This window comes from Orcinus orca, chromosome 2 (genome assembly GCF_937001465.1).
Source record: "Orcinus orca chromosome 2, mOrcOrc1.1, whole genome shotgun sequence".
NCBI lineage: Eukaryota > Metazoa > Chordata > Mammalia > Artiodactyla > Delphinidae > Orcinus > Orcinus orca.
In genome coordinates, this window is record NC_064560.1 from 139,466,608 (window position 1) to 139,492,594 (window position 25,987).

Below are 25,987 nucleotides of genomic sequence, written 5' to 3' on the forward strand. Positions count from 1 at the left end.
GAGGCCCAGCTAAGGCCTCTCAAGGAGTTTTCCCAGGCGCGGTCTCCCACACCCGCCTCAATCTCGGCCACGCTCTGCTTGGCTGGCTGCGGCTTGGCACGGAATCTAGGAGCCCGGGAGGTGCAGGCCCAGGCCAGGTCCGAGACACGCGGAGCTGCCATCAGCCTTTGCTCACCACCCTCCTGGCCAGAGGGAAATGACCTTCTTTCCCTTCTGGACCTCTTCTTTGAGAACTTAGAAGGCTCATACAGAAGGCTAATTCGGGGCTATAGCTCGGACCAGGTGGGGGATGATGAGATGGCAAAGCCTATCTTCTCCCCTCCCCCCATTTTTCTAATTCCCTTTATGGTCCTTCACACTCCCTAGGGAAGGGAGCGACCTGTTTCCTGGTGGTGTTATCTTGCTCTGAGTTATTGCAATTTGTGATTCATTCAACAAATATTAAGTGTGGGATCTGTGCCAGGCGCCGAGCTAGGTTTGAAAATTCAGCCTTAAATAAGCTAGATGAGGCTCCTACCTACATGGAGCTTACAAATTAACAACAAATCCTTCAGATAATATGTAGCTTGTGAGAAATGTTAACTTCAGGCTTCAACCGAGATAGAGAGAGTCGTAATGAAGGTTTGTGTGTGTGTGTGTTTATGCACCATTTCCTGATCTTCAAAAGGTCAGGGGTTGTGGGCAAGGCTCTTGAATGTAAGTCAGAACTCCCGGTTCCAGCCCCAGCTTTGCCACTTTCCAGCCATGTGGTATAGCTCTTGTGGACGCCTGTCACAGTCTGGAGCCACTACCCTTACGGCCAGAGTAAACTAGGGTGCTATTTTCAGCCCCCCCACCCCCTCCTCCAAGAGCTAGTCCTTGCTTTATTTATCCTCGAATCCTCCATTGCCTCAAGAAATGTTGAATTAAGGAAACAAAGTCTCTTAGCACCTGTTTCCTGGGCTGCAAAAATGATCCTAACCTGTCCGGTGTACCTCCCAGGTTGTGCTAGGGATGTACATGAGTTTGTAAATCATAAAATTCGCTAGCACATGGAAGGGGTTATTACTTCTGGCTCTGTATCTTGGGTGTATAGAAACTGTGAATCCAGGCCTCTTACTCTGCATGAAGCTCTCTGCCCCCTCGCTGCTCCCGTGCCCAGGCCAGAGGAAGGCAAGTCTTCCTCAGCCAGGCGCAGACTCCAGAGCCAGGCTGAGCTGGGTTTCCGGGTGCCTTCGAGGCAACCCCGCCCAGGGAGCAGAAAGCAGGAACGCAGCTGGGCTCTGGGGGTCGCTGGTCTCCAACCCCGAGATGCAAGGAACTGAGAGTGTATCCGGAGCCCCCTCTGGAGGGCGTCTTCCTCTCCCTGAAGGATCTCACAGGACCCCTCTGTGCCCTTTTCCCAGGCACCAAAATTGAGAACCTCTCAAGAAGCGAAGCCCCAGGGAGTACAGTCCGGCAGCTTTCCGGAGGATTTCGCAGACGCGGGGCGAAGAAGAGATTTGGAGATTCCTCTAACTGCTCTCCGTCTCACCTTGACCATCTAGGGTCTTTGAGGGTGGCCTTTCTTTGGGGGATGCTCTCCTCAAACCGTGGCCTCTGGGCAGGTCCTGAGAGCAGGACCGAGGAGGGGGATGACACTAGGACATCCCAGCGCGGCTCCTGTGCAGCCCTCTACCTGCACTCCACTCGGGACTCTGGGGTTGGAATAAGACGCGAGATTGCGCATGTGAAGGCCAGCATCCTCCAGGAAAAGAGGAGACTCCCACCCTCAGCTCTCTGGTGTCAAAGAAACGTGTCCTGTCAGGTCAAGCCCTCCAGAAGTCGATACCTGTGGTCTTGAAACCCTCCTATTTTCATGTCACACAGTTCAAGCCTAGATTCAACTCATCCTAAGTTATAGTCAGAGCCCTTACCCTCTCCACTAACTCCAGAGGCGCCCCCTGGCAGGAAGGGGCTTAGGGTAAGGAGAGAATTTGGGGACTGGGTTACAAAGCAGAGAGGAGGGGGACTCAGCGCTAGCAGCACCCTTTGAAATGGGGAAAACCGAGATTTCGTGGGTGGGAAGCGGGGGACGCGGGCCTGCAGCTGCTCGGAGACTCAGCAAGGCCGATGTGGGGCGACGCAGGAGACAGGTGCAGGATCCGAGCCTGAGCTTCACAGCGAATCGGCTTCTGTTTCTTCCCAGTTCTTCATTACTGTTAAAATTAAGAGCCTCTAAACAGGCGAGAGAGTGGATAGTGGTGATTCCACCATGCTCAGGACAGATACGGGAAGCCCCCATGCTAAGGAGTAGGGGCACCCGTGCAGGCGCCCTGGGGCGCGGGCAGCGCGCAGGAAAGTTTTGTAGCTGCTGCTGAGTCCTGAGGCCTAAAAGACAGATTCGGTAAGGATCCTTGTGGCGGCACCGCTGTTTCGCCCCAGGGTCCGTACGCGGCCGCATTCAGCTTTAGACCGCCGAAACCCGCAGCTCTTTCTAACTTCTCTCTCTCAGCAAACCACAGCCCCAGCAGTGTGCTCCCATGGGTTTTCAGCATTCGCGTTTCCCGCGGAGTCATCAACAGCGCTGGGCTTTCTTCCTCTGCTCCTCTCTCCTCTCCAACCTCCCACCATTCCCCCGCCCCCAACACTTGGCCCGGGCAGTCTCAGGTAGCCGCAGTACCAACCCCAGGAGCTCTCTGGGAGATGTCTGCAGCTCTGGGGTTTCCGGGACGTGACCACGGCTAGCTTCCCCTTCGCGGCCCAGGACTCTGTCGCTGACAGCTGCAGAGCGAGACTATCCGCAGCGCCCTCTCCCGGCCATCAGGAGAACTGCACCCTCAGGGCGGTCCTGGAGAAGCTTTAATTAGTTCTCTGGGCGACTGGTCCTGTCCGTAGTGGTTCGTCCGCCACGAATTTGTCCATCTAACTATTCACCGTATTATCCATCCGGCCACATATCTACTTGCCAAGCCCATTGCAATATAGGTTATAATGGACTCTTGGGATCACCCAGCCTCACACACACACTATTTGAAAGGGCCACGGAAGGTGCTGTGATACCTAAAGCCCTCTTCTAATCATGCTTTGCGTTGGAATCTCGTTATGAAAGTTCTCCCTCCATGCGTGACGGCAATTGTACACGTATTTGGTAGCCAGTGAAGCAGCTTGTACTTTCTGCATATCCGAAACCTGCAGAAAGCAGTGGCCCTACTTGCTCGACATGAGAAGGCTCTACTCGCTGTTGCAGCTGTAGGTGCTTAGTGCCTAGAAAATACTGGAGCAAGAATACTTCTGAGACTAGCTATACTAGGGTGGGCACCCCACAGTCTTCTCATCTCTGGCACCAACTCACCCATCCAGGCTTTCTCCCCAATTATTCTCCCCTCCTTGGATTCCTGTCAAGGCTGGATCCTCTCCATCTCGTCCCATATTACCTAAATTACTCTGCTTTTGTTCTTTTCCACTTCACCAGAATATCATTATTTGCATCCCCGTAATTCAGTCACACCCTTCTTTTTAAAAAGCCCAAGTGGAATATTACTCAGCCATAAAAAGAAACGAAATTGAGTTATTTGTAGTGAGGTGGATGGACCTAGAGTCTGTCATACAGAGTGAAGTAAGTCAGAAGGAGAAAGACAAATACCGTATGCTAACACATATATAAGGAATCTAAGAAAAAAAAATGTCATGAAGAACCTAGGGGTAAGACAGGAATAAAGACACAGACCTACTAGAGAATGGACTTGAGGATATGGGGAGGGGGAAGGGTAAGCTGTGACAAAGTGAGAGAGTGGCATAGACACATATACACTACCAAACGTAAAATAGATAGCTAGTGGGAAGCAGCCGCATAGCACAGGGAGATCAGCTCGGTGCTTTGTGTCCACCTAGAGGGGTGGGATAGGGAGGGTGGGAGGGAGGGAGACGCAAGAGGGAAGAGATATGGGAACATATGTATATGTATAACTGATTCACTTTGTTATAAAGCAGAAAATAACACACCATTGTAAAGCAATTACACTCCAAAAAAGATGTTAAAAAAATAAAAATAAAAAGCCCAAGTGCCTCATCCAGCAACTAAACATCAGACACACAGTAGGAGCTCAACACATTTGTAGAATGAATGGACAAATCTTTATTGCACTTCTCTATCACACTAATAAGACAATTTACCCTAGCTGCATGATTTCCTGATTGTTTCATATGCATTTGTATTCTCTTTTCAGCTAGACTGTAGGGTCCTTGATGCCAAACACTTAACATGTCCCTAGAAACATGTCCCCGTGTGCTGCACCATTTGATACTGTTAATCAACTCTTTTCAAAATTCTCTCATTGGCTTCAGAATCACCACTCAGTAATGGTTCTTATCCTCTGTCTCTGGCCATTTCTGCTCCATTGCTGGACTTTCCCCCCCAACTGTATACCCATCTACATGGTTTCAACTGCCACTGATTGCTGACGGTTCCCAAATATGTGCCTCCAGCTAATGTCTCTCCAGAGCTTCAGACCTGTTTCCAATGTTTACGTCCTCATGTGAATGTCCACCAAACGTAACATATCCTAGTCTGAACTCAAAGCACTGCTGCAACTTGCTTCACCTGTGTTCTTGATCTAGGTGAGCGGCATGAACATATCCACACCCCCCCAACCAAGCTACCCCGCAAAAGCTTGTGTTAGTCTTCTTAGGCTGCCATAACAAATACCATAGACTGAGTGGCTTAAACAACAGAAATTAATTTTCTCACAGTTCTGGAAGCTGGAAAGTCCAAGATCAAGGTCCTGCAGGGTTCAGTTTCAGGAGAAGACACTTTCTGGCTTGCACACAGTTCCTCCTCACCGTGTCTTCACATGATAAAGAAAGATTTCTATTTCTTCCTCATCTCATAAGGCTACAGTCCTATTGGGTTAGGGCCCACCTGTACAACCTCATTAACATACTTAACATCAATTACCTCCTAAATACCCTATCTCCAGATACAGTCACATTGAAGGTTAGGGGTTCTACATATGAATTTGGGGGAGCAAAATTCAGTCTAAAGCAGCTTCCTAGCCAGATATCTGAGTATCTGATAAGACCAACTGGTCATAAAGCCATATCAATTCCACATCTTAGATGTCTCCCAGATCCAGCCCCACTTCTTCATAACCAGTTCTTCTCTCCTTTCACTGCCTTCGTCAATGCGGTATATCATCTATTGCCTAATCACTTCGTTCTTGTTTCTACCATTAGGCTTTCTCTAGTCTAGTCCATGATCCTGCCCACAGGACAGATTCCCACCTATCTCTTCAAACTAATTTCTCCCTGCCTTCCTACCTACCCCTTTACACTCTAGCCTCCCTAAACTTCTCACAATTTTATTCATTTTATATAGATTTATTGAAGTATAACTGACATCCAATAAACTGTACATGTATTCAGCATTAAATTAAATGTTCTGATGCATGTATACACCCATGAAACCATAATCACAATCGAGATAATAAACATGTATAACACCCCAAAAGTTTCTCATGACGCTTAGAGTAAGCCCTCTCTCTTATTCCTCTCTGGACCCATCCTGATTACTAGGCAATCAGACTAGTGGCTTTCAGTCCCTATAGATTAGTTATCATTCTCTAGAATTACACATAAATGGAATCAAACAGTATGCACTCTATTTTATCTGGCTTTTTGTACTTAGCATAATTATTTTGAGATTCATCAATGTTGTCACATGCATCTATAGGTTGGTTTATTATTACTGTTGTTGTTATCATTGCTGAATAGTACTCAATCATATGGATATACCAAATGTGCTTTATCCATTCACCCGTGGATGAACACTTGGCTTATTTTCAGTTTGGGGCTATTACAAATAAAGATGCTATAAACATTTGTTTATAGCTATAAACATTTGTTTATGCTATGAACAAATGCTTTCATTTGTCTTGGGTAAATACCTAGGAGCAGAATAGCTGGGTGAGATGTTACATGTATGGCTATGAAAGCATTCAATCTTTTGTCTTAATCATGACGTTAGCCATAGGCTTTATGTAGATGGCCATTTAACAGTTTGAAGGAGTTCCCTTCTCTTCCTCTTTACTGGAGAGTTTATGTCAGGAATGGATGTTGGATTTTGTCCAGTGCTTTTACTGCATCTCTTGAGATATGACCACTTGATTTTTCAGTTTTGGTCTGTTAATTTGTTGAATTACATTAATTGATTTTTAAAAATTTATTTATTTTATTTATTATTTATTTTTGGCTGTGTTGGGTCTTCACTGTTGCACTCAGGCTTTTCTCTAGTTGCGGCGAGCGGGGTCTACTCTTCGTTGCGGTGCACGGGCTTCTCACTGCGGTGGCTTCTCTTGTTGCAGAGCACGGGCTCTAGGCACGTGGGCTTCAGTAGTTGTGGCATACGGGCTCAGTAGTTGTGGCTCGTGGGATCTAGAGCACAGGCTCAGTTGTTGTGGCACACGGGCTTAGTTGCTCCGTGGCATGTAGGATCTTCCCGGACCAGGGCTCGAACCCATGTCTCCTGCATTGGCAGGCGGATTCGCAACCACTGCGCCACCAGGGAAGCCCACATTAATTGATTTTTGAATGTTAATTCAAAAATTAACATTCAAAAAAGGCCAATCTGGCCTTTCTGAGATAAACTCTACTTGGTCATCATTTGTTACTCATTTTATACATTGTTGTATTTAATTTGTTAAAGGTTACTTAAGAACTTTTGCATCTATGTTCATGAGCACGTTAATCTGTAATTTTCTTTTCTTGTAATGGCTTTGTCTAAATCTGGTATCAGAGGCTGGCTATACAGAATGAGTTGAGAAATATTCCTACCTCTTCAGTTTTCTGGAAGAGTTTGTGAAAAATTTGTATGTCTTTGGCAAATGCTTGAATGTCTGGTAGACTTTGCCAGTGAAGCCATCTGGCCTGGAGTTTCCTTTGTGGGAAAATTATATATGTATATTATGAAAATAGATACTCAGACTATCTATTTCTTCCTGAGTGAGCTTTGGTAGTTTGTGTCTTTCAATGAATTTGTCCATTTCATCTAAGTTGTTGAAATAAAATTATTCATATAAGCTATTTCCTTATTATCCTTTTAATACCTGTAGGGTCTAGAGTTATGTCATCACCTCTTCTATTGTTGATATCAGTAACTTGTATCTTCCCTCTGTCTCTCTTTTTTGAGAAGTCTAGCTAGAGATTTATCAATTTTATTGATCTCTTCAAAGACTCCACTTTTGGTTTCATTGATTTTCTTGTATTGATTTTATGTTTTCCACTTCAATGATTTCTGTTCCCATCTTTATTATTTCTTTTATTCTGCTAACAGAGTGTGCTTAATTTGCACTTTTTCTAGTTTTTTTTTTTCTTTTTCTAGTTTTTTAACATGGAAAATGAGGTCACTGATTTGAGACTGTATGAGTTTCCTGTGATTGCTGTAACAAAGCACCACAAACTTGGAGGCTTAACACAGAAATTTATACTCTCACGGTTCTGGAGGCCCGAAGTCAGAAATCAAGGTGTCAGCAGGTTTGCATTCTTTCCGGGTCTCTAGGGGAGATTCCCTTCCTTGCCTCTTCCAGCTTCTGATGGCTGTTGGCATTCCTTGGCTTGTGAATACATTACTCCAATCTCTGTCTCCGTTTCACATGGTCTTTCCTTCTGTGTGTGTTTCTCTTTGCCACTCTCTTATAAAGATGCTTGTGATGGCATGTACGGCTTACCTGGATAATGACGATCTCCTCATCTCAAGATTCTTAATTATAACTGCAAAGACTCTTTTTCCAAATAAGGTAACATTCACATGGTCTCGGGGCTAGGATGTGGACATATCTTTCTGGAAGTCACAATTCAGCCCACTATAGAGAGCTTCTTTTCTAAATAGGCATTTAGTGCTACAAATTTCCCTTATAAGCACTGCTTTAGCTGTATCCTGTACATTTTGATAGGTTGTGTTTTCACTTTCATTTGCAAATCAGTTAAAATATTTTCTAATTTGTTTTGAATTCTTCTCTGACTCTTGGGTTACACAGATTTATGTTTTTTAATTTCCAAAAGTTTGGGGATTTCCCAGACATCTTGCTGTTATTGATTTCTCTTGTGATGTATTGTGATTCTGTTGTACTCTTGATTCTACCGTGATCAGAGTACTTACTGTACTTACTTTGTGTGACTCAAATATTTTTATTGAGACTTGTTTAATAGCTCAGAATATGGTTTCTCTTTGTAAATCTATGAGTACATTTGCAAAGAATTTTTACTCTGCTAAAGCTGAGTGGAGTGTTCTATGAATGTCAATTAGGGCAACTTTCTTCATAGTGTTATTCAAGTCTTCTGTGCTCTTATTGTTATCCTGTCTACTTGTTCTATCAATTGTTAAGAGAGAGATACTGAAATCTTCAACTATAATTGTAGGTTTCTCTATTTCTTCTTACAGGTATATCAGCTCTTGCTTCATGTATTTTGAAGCTCTGTTACTAGGTTCATAAACATTTTGGATTGTTATGTCCTCTTGAATTCAACACTTTACCCTTATGAAATGACTCCTTTTATTTCTGGTATTATTCCATGTTCTGATCTCTTCTTTTTCTGATATTAATATGGCTTTACTTTGATTAGTATTAGCATCATATATCTATTTTCTTTCTTTTATTTTTAGCCTATTTGTGTCTTTAGAGTTAATGTGGTTTCTTGTAAGCAGCATATAGTTGGGTCTTGCTTTTAGTCCAACTCTGTATTTTTGCCTTTAATTGGGATACTTAGAGCAGTTGCATTTAATGTGATTATTGCTGTTGCTGGGGCTAAATTGACCACCTTACTATCTGCATTCTATTTGAGGCTGTTCCGTTGTTCCCCTTTCCCTCTTTTTTGGTCTTCTTTTGTATTCAATGAGTATTCTCTATGATTCCATTTTATCTCCTTCCTTTGGCTTATTAGCTATATTTTTTGCTGTGTTATTTCAGTAGCTGCTTTAAGATTTAATTTAACTTATTGCAGTTTACCTTCAAATGATGTACCCTTTATATGTAGTATAAGAACCTCACAAATGACTACTTCCAACTCTTTGCCTTCTGTCCTTTGTGCTACTGTTGTCATACATTTTATTTCTAAATATACTATAACCTCCACAGTGAATGTTTATTACCTTTGTTTTACACAGTCAGTTATCTTTTAATGAGATTTAAATACTAAGGGAAAAAGACTTTTCTATTTCACACATAGTTACTATTTCCAGTGCTCCTCAGTAGATCCATATTTCCACCTGGTATTACTTTCCTTCTGCCTAAAGAATTTCTTTTAAATATTTTTTGTAGTGCAGATCTGATGGTGATAAATTCTTTCAGCTTTTGCATATCTGAAAGTGTCTTTATTTTAATCTCCATTTTCCAAAGATAGTTTCATTGGGTACAGAATTATAGGTGTTCAGTATTTTTTTTTCTTGCAATATTTTAAAGATGTTCCACTGTCTTCTGGCTTACATTGTTTCCAGGGACAGCACAAAGTGAGAAGCATTGAGAGGGCTTCACTTCTTCCCCAACAAACTCTAAAAATTCCCTCCAGCCTCTGATATGGAAAGTTTATTTTTATTACCTTGTGTAAGTACAGTTTCATGGCCCTGCCTACCATCTGCCTGAAGGCACACAAGATTGTCACCTCTCATCGTATGCTATATGAAAATTATAGAACTACCACTGATTGCTCCCAGAACAGCAGGCAGTATATGTATAAATGGAGATATCAGAGTCAGACATTCTATAATCATTAGAGTAAGCCCTTTCTGGGATGTAATCGTCATTAGCATGGTTATTCTTCTCTTGACTAAGCCTTTTATAAATTATCCATCAAGTTGCATTCTTTTGGGAAAATGAGCAGGAAACTATAAGTTTTCAAAAGGTTCACTTGTGTGTAAGTTGAAGTTGTTCATTGAAGCCTTGCCACCTTTAAAAACAAGGTATTGGGCTTCCCTGGTGGCGCAGTGATTGAGAGTCCGCCTGCCGATGCAGGGGACACGGGTTCGTGCCCCGGACCGGGAGGATCCCACATGCCACGGAGTGGCTGGGCCCGTGAGCCGTGGCCGCTGAGCCTGCGCGTCTGGAGGCCATGCTCTGCAACGGGAGAGGCCACAACAGTGAGAGGCCCATGTACCGCAAAACAAAAAACAAACAAACAAACAAAAACAAACAAGGTATTGGGAGAAGATAGATTGAATCCAAACCAATCATCAGAAATGAATTTGCCTGGGTCTTTTGAGAACAAAGCTTGGGGAAATGACCAAAATGTTGGAAATAGCAGAAAAGTACATTTAAAGTGGTAAATATATATAATAATATATATGTATATATTCAAAGACAAATTAAAATATTATATTGATAATAGCTAAACAAAATGGGGAACTTTAGGGAAATAAATGCTATTTTATAAATCAAATGGAAATTCTGAAACTAAAGAGCTACAACATATGAAATGGGAAAAACAGTCACTGGATGAGCTGAAGAGAAGATTGGAGACAGAAGAAGAAAGGGACAAAGAACATGAACACAGATCGATAAAAATTATCCAATCTGAAAAGCAGAGGAAAAAAGATTTTTTTAAAAAGCAGAGCTTCGGTGACCTGTGAGACAATATCAAGTGATAAAAAAACATAAAGCACAGATTCATTTTCATGCCCTATTAGATCATTAAACAAGCAGAGGTCAAGTTTCCATTTTAAAAGTATTCTACCATTCAGTGAAGATTATTATTGCTATTGGCATGATCATCAAATTTTTTACTCTTGAATAAAGATATTTCTTACCATTAGATTGGTTATAGCATTCAAGAGGTCCAATAACTCTGCCAACAGTATGGCAAGCACCTCACCAGCATAATCAGTCCATTAATTTATGGATGCCTTGATTAAGTTTCAACAAAACAACACACTTCTGGACAAAGTGTCTCAACAGAGTTTCTTCTACCTGTCTCACCAGCTAACCAAACACAGGTCATTATTGCTTGGCTTGACTTCTCCCTCCAGCAGAATATTTATCAGAGCCTTTGTTAAATAGCTGTATGTTCCTCTTTCTTCCAGGGGATTGGAGAGAGTGTTGTAAAAGAAAACCATATCGTCTTTTTTTTCAACTTCCTTTAGTTGAATCTCATATTTTTGAAATTAATGAAATGCTTCTTTTACTAGTTTGTCTAGATCTACTTTTTGTCTTGAAAGTCTGGCTGAAGATTTCTTTCGAGTACGATGGGTACAGCCATTAATAACTCCACGATGATCTCTCTGTTCTTTGGCTAGTTGCTCTTTTCCAATACGTCTTCAAGAAGGAGAAAGAAATTCCTCTCATACATGATCATGTCTGACAGATTGGTTGCAATGGTAAATGCCTCTTAGGTGCAATGATACCATTCAGTGTCTTTTGCAGGGTCTGCAATGCTTGGTCAGAGAACCCAGTTGAAGTTCTATTCAAAGACTCATTGATCTGATGCCTGCTTAGTCAACGTCTTCCACGCTGTTGAGGCTGCAAAACATCCAACAGAAGTTGCTTAACTTCACTAGGCATGGGTTGAGTCTTGTTTAAACTGCTGAACTTTATCATCATGGTGCATGTAGCAGTAGAAAATACCTCATACATTTTACAGCCAAGCTCATAGATCTTTCTTTTGTCACAATCAGTGTGACTACATGTAAGGGTTAAAGGCCCAAGCTTTAGAAGCATAGTTTGGCTATACCAGATCTTGGTATTCTAGTCATCATTACACCTTTTGGTGAAAAAGAGACCCATTGTTGGACCTTGAAACAGCAGCAACGTTAACTTGACAATTCTGTAATAATGATTTGATTTATCCCACAGGATTTAATTATCAGATCTTAGAATATTAATACTTTTAAGAGGTTCATAAACTGCGAGGAACCTTAAGAAATTGGATGAAGAGGACAGGACTGCATCAGGTGAACTTGCAATTGCAAATTATTGATTCTAATTATAAGCATCACAAGCCAAACTTAATACTTGGCCTGGACTTTCTCTGCTCCAGCGCTTTCCAGCTCACTTTGTCCATGAGCCTGCAACCTTACCATGTGCTCAAGATGCTGCCTTGTCATTTGGCTCTTATTTATAGTTTCTATTTGTTCATTTATTATAAGCATATTCATTTATTACAAGCATATTCCTTGAGCATAGCTATAATAGTTGCTTTAAAATCCTTGCCTGCTAATTTCAACATTTGGGTCATCCTAGGGTTGGTATCCACTGATTATCTTTTGTGTATGAGTCTTATTTTCTTTTTTCTTCATAGTAATGTTGGATTTCGTCCACTGTGAATGATTCATTGTAGAGGCTCCGTGGGCTTGTAACGAGTTTTATTTTCCACTGTGGCCTCTCTCTAAGAAAAAAGCCATAAAAGTCTGAAACTCCTCCAACGATGTCCTCTTCATCCAAATGTTGACTCCCTTCTAGATTCTGCCTGCTTTTGTTACTCTCTGGGACTTTTAGGTAGTTGTTTTTATATTTTGTCTAGAATTTATAGTTATCTGTTGAACATTCGGTTAAATAGAAGCTACGTTGCCATTACAAGAAGCAGAGCCCCATTACTTTTACTTTTGATCTATTTGTGACTTTATATAACTCTTTTTCTTGTAGACAGCATGTAGTTGGATCTTGCTTTTTTATCCAGACTGATGATTTCTGCCTTTTTTTTTTTGTGGTACGCAGGCCTCTCACTGTTGTGGCCTCTCCCACTGCAGAGCACAGGCTCCGGACGCGCAGACTCAGCGGCCATGGCTCACGGGCCTAGCCGCTCTGTGGCATGTGGGATCTTCCCGGACTGGGGCACGAACCCGTGTCCCCAGCATCGGCAGGCGGACTCTCAACCACTGCACCACCAGGGAAGCCCTGATTTCTGCCTTTTTATTGGGATGTTTAGACCATATCTAGCTGAAGTAATTTTTAATATGTTTGGTTTAATTTTACCATACTGCTATTAGTCTAATACTTGTTCTCTCTATTCTTTGTTCTTTGCCCCCCTCTTTTTTCAGCCTTCTTTTGGTAGTTGAGCATGTTTTAGTATTTCATTTTAAAATCACAATTGTTTTATCTATTTTAATTCTTTAAAAAATTGTTTCCCTAGAGTTCATAACTTATAAATAAGTTATAATGCATCTTTAATTTACCAGTTTACTTTCAAATATTACAACACGTCATACATAGTGTAAAGAACTTAGAGCAACATAATTCAATTTTTTCTTTATGTTATTTCTGCTATTGTCATACATTTTACTTCCATATATTGTAAACAGTGTATTATTTAAAATATAAAATTTAAAACCAGGGAAATTATCTTTTACATATATTCATATGATTACCATTTCTGGAACTCTCTATTCTTTTGTGTAGGTCCTATTTTCCATCTAGTATTATTTTCCTTCAATGTGAAGAACTTCCTTTAACATTTTTTTGTAGTGTTAAGTCTGCTGGCAATGAGTCTGTCATTTTTTTATTGGACTGAAAATGTTTTATTTTGCTTTCTTTTTTGAAGAATTTTTTGATATGGAATTATATGTTGATAATCTCTTTTTAAAACATTTTATTGAGTTATAATTGTCATTACAAAAAACTGTACATATTTCATGTATACCACTTAATGAAACAATTTCTTTCCTTTCAGCATTTAAAGATGTTATTCCATTGTCTTTTGCCTTGCATTAATTTTAATGAGAAGTCTCCTACTTGAGTGAGTTTATCTGATACATAGTCTTTTTTTTTCCTTTGTTTAAAAAAGGTGACCACAATTCCATCAGCACACCTAATAAGACTAATACCTCCTTAGTACATCTAATACTCAGACCATATTCAGATTTCCTCAATTGTCTCAACAACTATTTCTTCAAGTACTTGTCTTATCTAATCAGAAACCAAACCAGATCCACACATTGCCTTTAAGTAATATGTCCATAATGAACTGAACCAACCCCAAAGGAAACCAAATTAGTAATATGGAGAAAATATTTGAGAAGCTTGCTAAAATTACAAAGAAAAGGATTTAGAGATGAAAATGACAAGCAAGAAGTAGTAATAGTGGAAGACAGAGCAGAGAGAGCCTACATATGGATGGTGCACTTGGAATGGAGGCAATAAAGCTATAACAATGAAAAATAATTTTAATAAGCTAAATAAAGAACTGTATCTGCAGATGGAGAGGGTAAACTGAAAATTAATGAAAATATACCAATACTCAAGCCAGGGATTCTTAACTTGACGTTCTCCATGGATGAGTTTCTGGTTGTTAATGAAATTTTTAAATTAGAGCAAAAAAATGTGTGATCACATTTAATCTACCACATCTTGACACTAAAAATTTTATTGGGATATATTAAGATCAGGGGTTCTTAATCTTTTTTGTAGGCCTTATAAGGATTTAATTAAAATTATTCATTCTCTCCCCAGGAAACTGTACATATATTTACTATTTACCAAATGCCATATGATTTTGTTACAACAGCACCCCACTTCCAGGTATCAATTTTTCTTTTAGTTAAATATCACTGTATAAGAACTGAACAAAATTTTTTAAGATTTATATGGAAACACAAAAGACCCTGAACAGCCAAAACAATCTTGAGAAAGAAGAATGGAGCTGGAGGAATCATGCTCCCTGATCTCAGACTATACTACAAAGCTACAGTAATTAAAACAGAATGGTACTGGCACAAAAACAGACACATAGATCAATGGAACAGGATAGAAAGTCCAGAAATAAACCCGTGCACTTATGGTCAATTAAACTACAACAAAGGAGGCAAGAGTATACAATGGAGAAAAGACAGTCTCTTCAATAAGTGGTACTGGGAAAACTGGACAGCTACATGTAAACGAATGAAATTAGAACATTCTCTAACACCATATACAAAAATAAATTCAAAATGGATTAAAGACCTAAATAGTAAGACTGGATATTATAAAACTCCTAGAGGAAAACTTAGGCAAAACACTCTTTGACGTAAATCATAGCAATATTTTCTTGGATCCGACTCCTAAAGTAATGCAAACAAAAGCAAAAATAAACAAATGGGACCTAATTAGACTTAAAAGCTTTTGCACAGCAAAGGAAACCATAGACAAAACAAAAAGACAACCTACAGAATGGGAGAAAATATTTGCAAACGATGTGACCTACCAGGGATTAATTTCCCAAAATATACAAACAGCTTATACAGCTCAATATCAAAAAACCAAACAACCCAACCAAAAAATGGGCAGAAGACCTAAATAGACATTTCGCCAAGGAAGACATCCAGATGGCCAAAAGGCACATGAAAAGATGCTCAACATTGTGAATTATTAGAGAAATGCAAACCAAAACTACAAGGAGGTATCACTTCATACCAACTAGAATGGCCATCATCAAAAAGTCTAGTCTACAAATAACAAATGCTGGAGAGGAGGTGGAGAAAAAGGAACCCTCTTACCCTGTTGGTGGGAATGTAAATTGGTGCAGCCACTATGGAGACAGTATGGAGGTTACTTAAAAAACTAAAAATAGAACTACCATATGACCCAGCAATCCCACTCCTGGCCATATATCCAGAAGAGACAAAAACTATAATTCAAAAGGATACATGTACCCCAATATTCATAGCAGCACTATTTACAATAGCCAAGATATGGAAGCAACCCAAATGCCCATCAACATATGAATAAAGAAGATGTGATATATATATATATATATATGAATATTACTCAGCCATAAAAAAGAATGAAATAATGCCATTTGCAGCAACATGAATGGACCTAGAGATTATCATACTACGTGAAGTAAGTCAGACAGAGAAAGAAAAATATCATATGATATCATTTATACGTGGAATCTAAAAAAATGATACAAAGGAACTTATTTACAAAACAGAAATAGACTCACAGAGGTAGAAAACAAACTTATAGTTACCAAAGGGTAAAGGAGGGGGAGGGATAAATTAGGGATTTGGAATTAACAGATACACACTATTATATATGAAATAGATAAACAACAAGGACCTACTGTAGATCACAGGGAACAATATTTAATACCTTGTAATACCTATAATGGAAAAGAATCTGAAAAAGTGTATATATATATATATATATATATATATATTCCAGATTTATTGGAATGTAAAAAAATATATTACTGTGTAATGAAATGCCCAAAACTTAATGGATTAAAAAACAGCAATTAATTATTTATCATGATTTTGTGTGTTGGCTGGGAAGTTCCTCGCTGGTGGCTGGCTGGACTGAAAGGGCACAAATCATCTCACTCTTATGTCAGACAGTTGGTTTAGACTGTTGGCTAGGGTACCCCAGTTTTCCTCTGTGGGGCCTCTCATCCTCTAATTCAGGGGTGGGCAAACTGTGACCCATGGGCTAAAGCCATTCCATAGCCTGTTTTTGTAAATACCACACTTATTGGAACACAGCCACACTCATCATATACATGTTATCTATGGCTACTTTTACACTACAACGACAGAACTGAATAGTTACAACAGGGGCTAAATGGCCCACAAAGCCAAAAATATTTACTAAGGGGATCTTTACAGAAATCGTTTTTGGATTTCTGTTTTAGTTCACTAATCTTTAGATCATGGGTCGCCATATGGGAGGAACCTTATTCATATCTGAACTAGATGCAGATAATGAAATATTGCATCTGATGCTATAGTTCTATCAAATTTTTGGAGGTCTTAGGAGGAGATAAGTGTCTTATGCATGGGGGAGGAATGTAAATAATTATGTGGCTAGAGGGTAAATATAGCCACAAATTCTTGGAAGCATCTTCCATCAAGAAGTGTAGTCTATTTCCCTACTCCTTCGATCTGGGTGTGTCTTATAATGATCAATAGAACATGATGGAAGTGATGCTCTGTGAGTTCTGGAGCCTAGGCCTTAAGAGGGAACCCAGCCATGAAAAGAATCCAGTCTAATCTAATGGGGGAATGAGAGGCCACATGGAGGAAAACTGAGACTCCACAACTGACAGCCAGGACCAACTGCCAGACACAGGAGTAACGTCATTGTGCATCTTTCAGTCCAGCTGCCCATCCAGATGAATGCAGTTGTACAACAGTGCCACATGAAACCAGCAGAGAAACTGCCTAGCTCCCCTTGTAGAATCATGACAAATAATAGTTGGTTGCATCTTTAAGCCACTATATTTAACCGATAATAATTGGTTGCATCTTTAAGCTAAATATAAAATATTTGCTAAATATAAAACATAAACAAAAATTCTAGAAGTATCTAGATAGAATAATTAAGTTGTCTTTAAAGAAATAAAAATCATGTTATTCCCAGATATAAAATATCAGAGTGATAGCTCCACAGTTTAGTGGAAAATAGTAAATGTTAAAATATAAAATGTAAAAAATTTTAAGAATGTATCTTAGAATCAATGAAATACAGCAAGTCTGTGAAAAGCAGGATCCACTCAGCTCTGAGAATATAAGAAGTAAATGTTTAAGGACTGTGTCCCTGGGGTCTTGTAATTTGAATATCAGGATATTCTTGTTGTCTAAGAGAAACATACATACCCCTGTTAACTTAGGGACATATAAGATAAAAAATAAAAATGTATTCTTTAAGGATGATGAACTGCTTCAAAGCAGTATTGTGCATGCCGGCAAGATTTAAAGTTAAAGAAAATAAAAAAGGAAGTTTCATTGTGAATATATTCTTCCTACATGCTCTATACAGTATATAATATTCTAAAAGCTAGTGATATTTTTAAAAGATGGCAATGAAATCTAACAGTTCTAATGGTTTTAATATTTTGCTTTTCTTTTTTGGACATTTAAGAATGTTTCTGTTTTCATTTTTTAAATGCCTCCAACACATCAAACAGATTATAAGTGATAAAGTAATAGTTAATATCAAGATTAATAAAGTTAAGAAAACTTGTTTTAGTCAATATGAAAGGTTTATTTGTAAACCCACTGAGTTTTTCTTCAAGGAACATTGTATTAGAGACATATAATAAAAGCTTAATTAACCTGATGGTTTTGAGATAAACAATTAATTTTATTATCTTCCTTCTTTACTAGTATTTTATTAAGGTAATTCTTGACAGTTTATTTTTAGAGACTCTCAAACACGGTGCCCTATTTTTGTTTTGAGAAATTTTATATCATACTGGTACACAGCTCTGTGAGAACATTCCTTGTTTGAACCAGAAATATAGCCCATCAATTATTAATTCTTAGCCAGCAAAAGTATCAAAAACTGAAAACATTATACAAAACCATAAAGGTATTGTATCAGTCAAAATACATTATGCAGTGGCAACAAGCAACCCCCATATCTCAGGGGCTTAAAACAGCATCCCCCTCATGATCAGCAGGGGGCTCTGCTCATTGTAATCACTCAGGGATCCAGGCCATGAGTAGCCATGACATAGCCCATCCCCATGCCAGAGGACAATTAAGTACTGGGCTGAGAAGTACCACAATTCATTTCAGCTCACATTTCACAGGCCAGAACTAGACACATGACCACACCAAACCAGAAAGGGGCCAGGATGGACATTCCTAACATACTTCAAGAAATGTGGAAATATTTGATGAACAGCATTAACGAGTACAACAGACATTCTTTCCTGTAGGCTTGGGATAGAACTTCAACTTAAAAACACAGCTCTTATTTCATTCAGGCCCAGTTCTACTCCATCAGGGGCAGATGAATAGTAGAGACTGCGGAACCCCAACAGAGTTGCCTGGAAGAATGTAGCAAAAAGCAACTCAGATCTGTACATGGCAGACAAAACATTCAGTCACAAAGCTTACTCATCACTTTGACTCCTACTTTTCTCCTGGAATAAAAATGGGGATAAAACTTAAGGCTATAGAGGATGAGCTTTAAAGACTTTGGCCTGGATGTTAATTCACCAGATTGATTAACCAGAGACCTAGCTTTTCGATGGGAAGCAGACTCTGAAAGCTTAACATAATGAATGCATAAGACAAAAAGCAATGAGAGTTTCCTGGTGGTTCATTGTTTTATTTCATTGCCCTTATCCGTCTCACTTATTAAGTTTTTTATCCTTTGCTTCTGCCATCCTGCCTCCCCAGACTCCAGAGAATTTCTCCTTCTCCCAGATATACCAGCTAAAACTCTCATCCGTGAAGCCAGAAGGAAAGTAGGCTACAGGGGATGAGGGTGGTCTGTAGAGAGGCACCATGACCATTTACATGGGAGGGCAGTCAGGGCCAATAAAAGACTCCAGGTCCATTATTTGCCTGTATAGCACTTTTGTACAAATTGGAAAAAGACACTTACTTCCTCCTTCTTCCAGAATAGATGTAGCTTCATATTCAAGGTACAGAAAATTCTTGTGACTCTGCAATGGGAAAGAAAGGGTTAATAACAAGGCTATGAGTCAACTCTCTGTGTTCAAATAAGGTGGAATACAGTTAAGCACAGAGTTGTCTGAGTTCATTCTCAGTGGATTACTTCATCACTTTGAGCCTCAGTTTCCATATGTGTAAAATGGGAATAATAATATCTTGGTTTGGAAAGCTGCTGTGATGATAAAATGAGATAATATGTGTGAAACTTCTTAACTTCATATCCTTCAGGCACCATGATAAGAATTCAATAAAATGTTAGTTTTTCCTTTCTTCTTTTCCCAGAGGAGAAGCCCTAATGCTAATGCTACAGCAGCTGGACCCACTGTCTTTAGGAATGCAAGAGATGCTTGCATTCCTAAGGATGCAAGAGGGAGGAGACACCACTTAAATGACCTCCAAACCGATTCCTCCAGGCACTCTAAACCCCTTAAAGTGGTTGTTTTTCAGGGTCATCCTTGTGGGAACCATGACTCAACAAAATGTATCCAGGTGGTTTGCTACTGCCTGAAATATCTTTAGCAAGAGATATCTGTTTTACCAGTAGCAGGGTGAAGGTAGAAAGATGTAGAGATAGAACTACTCAATATTGGAAACAATGCCAGACTAGTCTAATGACCTTGAGCAAGTCACTTATTCTTTTCTTTTATGTAGAGTAAAACCCACTCTTTTTGGCACACAGTTCTATACGTTTTGACAAAGTATGTATAGTCATGTAACCACCAAGATGTGGTACAGTTTTGTTGTCTCAAAAACTCCCTTGTGCTGCTCTTCTGCAGTCAACCCTTGTCACCCCTGGCCTCTGGCAACAAAGGATCTGTTTTCTGTCCCTATAACTTTACCTTTTCCAGAATTCCATATAAATGGAATCATATAATATATAGCCTTATTTTTATTTTTTTTTGCGGTACGCGGGCCTCTCACTGCTGTGGCCCCCTCACTGCTGTGGCCCCTCCCACCGTGGAGCACAGGCTCCGGATGCGCAGGCTCAGCGGCCATGGCTCACGGGCCCAGCCGCTCCGTGGCATGTGGGATCTTCCTGGACCGGGGCACGAACCCGCATCCCCTGCATCGGCAGGCGGACTCTCAACCACTGCGCCACCAGGGAAGCCCATACATAGCCTTTTGAGTGTGGCTTCATTTACTCAGCATAGTGTGTTTGAAATTTATCAATTGCGTTGCATGTATCAGTGTGGTTCCTTTCTATTGTTGAGGAGCAGTCCTCTGTATGCATGCACCATGATTTGTTTATTCATTCACCAGTTGAAAAGCATGTTGTTCCATGTCTGGGGGCTTTTGTTGTTGTTTTTGCAATTAGGAATAAAGCTACTAAATGCATGCAAATAGATTTTTTGTGTATGAACATGTGTTCATTTCTCTTAGGTAAATCTCTAGGTGTGGGATTGCATGCTGAATCATGATAGGTTTATGTTTAACTCCGTAAGAAATTGCCAAGTTGTTTTCCAGAGCGCCTGTACCATCTTGGATTCCCACCATCAGCATGTGAGAGTTCCATTTGCTCTGTAACCTTGCCAGCAACTCTCCAAACCTCAGTTTCTAATCTTTGCAATGGGAAGAATAAATAAAAGAATATAGTGACAATAAAAGTGAAGAGTAGTGGGACTTCCCTGGTGGCACAGTGGTTAAGAATCTGCCTGTCAATGCTGGGGACACGGGTTCGAGCCCTGGTCCAGGAAGAACCCACAAGCCGTGGAGCAACTAAGTCCGTGCACCACAACTACTGAGCCTGTGCTCTAGAGCCCACGCACCACAACTACTGAACCCCGTGCACCTAGAGCCCGTGCTCCGCAACAAGAGAAGCCGCCGCAATGAGAAGCCCTCACACCGCAATGAAGAGTAGCCCCCGCTCGCCACAACTTGAGAAAGCCTGTGCGCAGCAACAATGACCCAATGCAGCAAAAAATTAATTAATTTAAAAAAATAAATAAAAACAATGACTGTATAATATTCCGTAAAGGAAATAAACCTCTATTTAACCACTCCTTTCTGGATATTATTTTCCCATTCCCCTCAATTTTTTACTATTATAAAAAGTGTTGTAGTAATCACATCCATGCCTACAGATTTTGGGTTTTGTTTTTTATAATATTTTTGCCTTAGGATAGATTCTTAGAGGCAGGACTACTGGCTTTAAAGGATTTTTAATATTTTAGTGGATTCTAATGCATATTTATAGATTGCTTTCCAAAACGTATCAATTTACATTTGCTCCCAATAAAGCGTGCTTCATCATACCTTGGCAATTGCTGGATGTTATAATTTTAAAACTTAAATAATATAAACAATTTAAATGATACTTTGTTATTTTAATTTGTGTTTCTTTGATTATTAGTGAGGTTGGATATTGTGGTAGGCAGCCTGTAAGGTGGCCCCAATGATCTCCACCTTCTGATAGTACTCATTCCCTTGTATAAGCTCCTCCTCATGAGTGTTGGCTGGACTTACTGACTTATTTAGTCTAATGAGAGAATATGGCAGATATGATGAGGTAGATATCTACCATCGAACAGGCTTCTTTCAGCTCAGGAAAATTAGAATCAGCCCTTTTGTAACAAAAAATATATAAATTAAATTTTTTACCAAATTTTCTTAGATAAAACTGAGTTTTTTAAAAGTCTGACTGCAGAACCTGCCTACCTTTGGTGGATTGCTCCCTTGACAAGCTGGAGAATTATTTGCTTGTGTTCTAAGTAAAAATTTAAAATAGACTAACTTATAATTCAAATTACTGGAGGCCTGGTTTTAGCCATGGAAGCCTGACTACACTGTATTCGTCAGACCACAAAGTTTGGTTCAGGTTTAAGGATGGGCAAGAACAGTAACTTAGACTTGGTTCAGGTTTGCTTCTACTTTAATTTACTCCTAAAGCAGTCGATAAGCATACGAAGTTTATGCACATGATAGAGATGCAAGTAGATAGATGTGGCTTCCCACTGTCTCCCTCACGTCTCAGCGGGGGGCGCTCAAGCGTAATGCATCTTGTTAGCCTGCCCAGAGACAGGTATTCCACCCACCACACCCTCGCTGGAGAAGCGAGGACCTTTACACCTCTGGCCACACCAGCACACTGTTTTCCACAACATAGAGTGATAGGTCAGCTGCATCCTCCATGCCTAATGTCTAAGTTCCAGGCCTTGAAGTTCTTTTTACGAGGACACTGGGGGCAATCCCATTATTAATCCTTGTTCTTCTGTCCATCAAGTCTGTTGGGCAAATCTAGCCCTAGGCCACCCCATTCACCCTGTCCCACCCTGTCTGTCTCCCCCAGCTGACAGTGAGCAGCTTAAAATGACCACAGATCAAGTCTTTTTCTGGACTCTCTTGGGATACTTCTACCTATTTAATGTATATGAGAGTGATTTTTAATTAAAAAAAAAATTCAGCAAGCACATAGTGCTGTTTTTGTTGTTATACATAGTTATTTTAATTTATCCTAGTTCTGATACTGATTTGGATAAATCTCTTCTTTGTACCTCAGCCTCTTCTGAAGGACTGGGAAAATCCGACTAGATTTTAATATTATGTGTAATTCTTCATCATTTGGAAAATAAATTGAAACCAGTCTATGAACATTACTTGTTTTGAATTTCCTGTACATGAAGGATTATTGCAGTCGTTTCCTTTACAATCCAGTCCAATGCCACAGATTTTAATGGCCTCATCACATCCTAGATTCAGCAGAGTTAAGTGTTACTGAGTTTATTTTTGCAGCCAAAAACCCTGTTAGTTTGAATGACAGTCTTTCCTCAGATCATATCCCTAAGTTCAGAAGCTCATTTCATTCACTGATCTTTTTATTTTTTTGTAACATTATTTAAATTTAACAAATTGCTGCATGTGATTTATTTTGAATTTAATTACAGAGCCAGACTGCCACATATAATTATGGATATAAGTAGCAGTCAATTCTTTACCCTGATGGCTTGAGAAAGGCTGAAAAGTGTAGCATAGTCTTTCTACATAATCTCCTATGAGGCTTCTCTCCCTGCCATTGAATCAGTGCTGACAAATAAAGTATCAGAATAGCAACTAATAAGAGGTCATGCTTTTGTGCTGAGCCCACCCCTCACTCCTCATTCATGATGATGCTAATGGGATGCTATTTAACACAGCTCAGGAAAATTCATAAAATCAGACTGCTTGGGAAGAACCTTTGATCCAACATGGACACATCGCAGCACTCCAGGGGTTAGTTTAAAGTAAGTTGTAATATGACACACTTCCCTTTGTTATGGGTTAAACCTCTAACGTGCATTTTTGTACTTTGGGGAAGAGACTCAGCAATTTAGAACAGAACAGGCAAATATGAAGAAAACAACTACCTCATTGATGATAAAACCAGTCTCAATTCTATACCATACAACTAGTGGCTTCCAAAATGGACAAGTAATTTTCTGGGGTTCTTTACTCCATGAAAGGTCTGATATCTTCTTAACATTACGTATATGGTGATTAGTTTATAGCTCTGAGACCTTGGGCAGGTTATTTAACTTCTCTGAGTCTCAGTTTCTCTATTTGTATTTTAGAAATAGGATTGTTGTGTGGATTAATTGAATGGGTGTAAAGCACTTAGCACAGTGCCTGGTGCATAGTGATGGCCAATAACGGCAGTTGTTATTATTAATTTACATTTGGCTTTCCTCTACTGCTTCTTTCACTTCAGATCCTGCAGGCAGACAAATAATATATGTTTAGGGACTGCTTATGTAGCCAAAATTTTGATATTGGCAGCAACTTTGTCCCAGTGGCTGTGAACCTTGGGGAACTCTGGCTCTGCTGACCCTAGTAGTACTCCCACTCAGCAGCTGTCTGACTTCAGGCTGCTTTAACCAATACACCATAGGCTGGGTGGCTTAAACAACAAGTATTCGTTTCTCAGCCTCAGTTCTGGAGGCTGCAGTGTCCAACATCAAAGTGCTGACAGATCTGGTGTCCAGTGAGGTCTGCTTCCTGGTCTGCAGATAGCCATCTTAGCATCATATCCTCACATGGCAAAGAGAGAGGAAGCAAGCTCTCTTGTGACTCATCTATAAGGGCACTAATCCCATTCATGAATGCTCCACCCTCATGACCTAATTACCTCCCAAAGGCCCCACCCCCTAATACTATCACGTTAGGGATTAGGGTTCAACATATAAATTTAGGGAGGACACATTCAGTCCACAACAGCAGCCCTATTTTGGGACAGCTCCTTCTCTAACCCTGCCTAGGTATTTTCCATAAAACAAGTAAACTTTCATACGAGCTTAAATAAACATTTCATACATATAGGCATATTTAAAATGTATTAGGCAAATTTGCCAATTTAAAGAAACTAGGGAAGATTTCATAAAACAAATCAAAATTTTATACTTTAATAATTGTCTCTGCTCAGATTTTTAAATGTATTTAATGTATTTCTTTTAAAAGAAAATTTGAGATGTTCTTGGTTCTAAAGTAACAGGATATGTTTTAGAAGGCTACTCTAGAATGAATAAAAATAGAAAGTGAGTAATAAATAAATAAAATTAAAAAAATAGAAAGTGACAAAAAGATGTGAAAAGACAGAAAACTGGAATTAGATGTATATTTTCAACGAAGGATCATATTCGTTTATTTTATTTTGTAAAACCACTTGAGATATAATTTTCATACTGTAAATTTCTCATTGTAAATTATAACTCAATAATTTTAGAATATTTACAGAGTTGTACAGCCATCACCACAATGCAATTTAGAACATTTTCATCGGCTCAGAAAGAAACCTCCTGTCCATTAGTAGTAACACCCCACTCATCCTCATCAATCATTAATCTACTTTCTGTCTCTATAGATTTGTCTATCCTGGTGGACATTTCCTATGACTCGAACCACACAATATGTGGTCTTTTGTATCTAGCTTCTTTCACTTACCACAATGTTATTGACCTTTGTCCATGTTGGAACATGTATCATTGATTTTTTAAAAGCACAGTTTATAATTTTATTTTATTTTCAGGTGAAACTTCTGATTTTAGTCTCTGCTGAGAAATGTAAGACATAAGATACAGTTACTTATAAAAGACTAACTTATAAAATCTGCACACTAGTGCATTTCACTCAAGCCCTAGTGACTTGTATAAAAAGGAGAAATAGTTTCAAACTGACAGTAGAATTGACCATTAAAGGGTAAATAGGGTTGTTTGGCACTAACATTAGTTGAGAAAAAATACCCTGGAGTGAGGAATCAGAAAAGGTAGAGGACAGAGAATCTTTCATTGGACAGTTAAAACAGAGCTTAGGGAAACGAAGTCCTCCTTGTGGGTGCTACATAGTGAAATCAATGCTGAGAGTTTCCAAGGACTCTTGAAAGAAATACGATGAATCAACAACTAATATAAGATGTAGCTACAATCTACCCAAGGAAGAATGATGGGCAAATTTGTCAAGGGGACAACCCCATGTTCCTTTAAAAAAAAATAAACTTTACCTTTTAGAGCAGATTTAGATTCACAGCAAAATTGAGGGGAAGATCCAGAGAGTTCCCATACATACCCTGCCTCTACACTTAGTGCTTAGCCTTCCCCATTATCAACATCCCCCATATGAGTGGTACATTTGTTAGAACTCATAAACCTACACTGACACATCATTAGCACCCAGAGTCCATAGCTTATATTAGGGTTCACA

General features: G+C 39.6%; 1 pseudogene; it reads right to left on the reverse strand.

The window, feature by feature from the left end:
- Positions 1-10,918: 10,918 nt before the first annotated feature.
- LOC101288474 (phosphorylase b kinase regulatory subunit beta-like) lies at positions 10,919-11,543 on the reverse strand (annotated as a pseudogene).
- Positions 11,544-25,987: the final 14,444 nt, after the last annotated feature.